Here is a 1,653-nt window from a genome sequence, read left to right on the forward strand (position 1 = left end):
TCCTGGAACTAGCTCTGTAGACCAGGCTGGTCTCAAACTCACAGAGATCCACCTGCCTCTGCCTCCCGAGTGCTGGGATTAAAGGCGTGCGCCACCTTCGCCCGGCCAGCTGTGGTAGTTTGAATAAGAATGATAGCTCTAGTCAGGTGGTGGTGGTGCACATCTTTAATCCTAATACTTGGGAGACAGAGGCTGGTGGATCTCTGAGTTTGACGACATCCTGATCTACAGAGTGAGTTCCAGGAGAGCCAAGGCTACAAGAAAAACCCTCTCTGGAAGGGGGCAGGGGTGGCCCCTATAGCCTGGCAGTGGTAAAAATAAAACAACACAAAAACAACAGTGCCCCCCACAGGCTCATATATCTGAATGCTTGGTCTTCATTTAGTAGAACTGTTCCAAAAAGGTTAGACGGTTTGGCCTTGTCAGAGGTGGTTTGTCACTGTGGGGTGAGGACTTTTTTCTATGTAGCTCTGGCTGTCCTGGAACTCACTTTCTAGACCAGGCTGGTCTCGAACTCACAGAGATCCACCTGCTTCTGCATCCCAAGTGCTGGGTACCTTTATTTATTTGTTTGCTTGGGTATTTTTTTGTTTTTGTTTTTTTTTTGTTTGTTTGTTTTTCGAGACAGGGTTTCTCTGTAACTTTGGAACCTGTCCTGGCTCTTGTAAACCAGGTTGGCCTCGAACTCACAGAGATCCACCTGCCTCTGCCTCCCAAGTGCTGGGAATAAAGGTTTGTGCCACCACCACCCAGCCCTTGTTTGTTTATTGATTGATTGGTTGGTTAGTTGATTGATACAGACTATGTATCCCAGAAATTACTACGTACCCCATCTAATCTCAAACTCACTACAATTCTGCCTCAGTCTCCCAAGTGCTGGGATGCTAGGATTACAGATGTGTGTACTATGCCAGGCTTCATAGAACATCATTATTATTCTAAACTATCAAGTTCAAATATCCATGATTGCCCATTTTTTTTTTTTTTTTGGTTTTTCGAGACAGGGTTTCTCTGTGGTTTTGGAGCCTGTCCTGGAACTAGCTCTTTTTTTTTTTTAATTTATTTATTTATTGAGGATTTCTGCCTCCTCCCCGCCACCACCTCCCATTTCCCTCCCCCTCCCCCGATCAATGGAACTAGCTCTTGTAGACCAGGCTGGTCTCAAACTCACAGAGATCCGCCTGCCTCTGCCTCCCAAGCGCTAGGATTAAAGGCGTGCGCCATCACCGCCCGGCGATTGCCCAATTTTTATAGTTGATTATTTGAATCTTAGTGTTCTAAAGATATTTCATATTGTATGCAGTTGTTATGACTTAATCTGTAGGTGGGTCTTCCCCCTTTAAAAAAATTAGTAATTCCTTGCAATTGGCTTTGTTTTGTTTTTTGAGACAGGGTCTCACGATACAGCCCCAGCTGGCCTAGAACTCTATGTAGACCATGCTGGTCTCGAACTCACAGAGATCCACCTGTCTCTGCCTACTCTGTGGAATGTGGGGACTAAAGGCAGGCACCACCACACCCAGGGTGAAACTGACATTAAAAAAGAATACTGGTGCCGGGCCATGGTGGCACACGCCTTTAATTCCAGCACTCGGGAGGCAGAGGCAGGCGGATCTCTGTGAGTTCGAGACCAGCCTGGTCTACAGAGCTAGT

This window comes from Microtus ochrogaster, chromosome 4 (assembly GCF_000317375.1).
Source record: "Microtus ochrogaster isolate Prairie Vole_2 chromosome 4, MicOch1.0, whole genome shotgun sequence".
In the NCBI taxonomy this organism is placed as follows: domain Eukaryota; kingdom Metazoa; phylum Chordata; class Mammalia; order Rodentia; family Cricetidae; genus Microtus; species Microtus ochrogaster.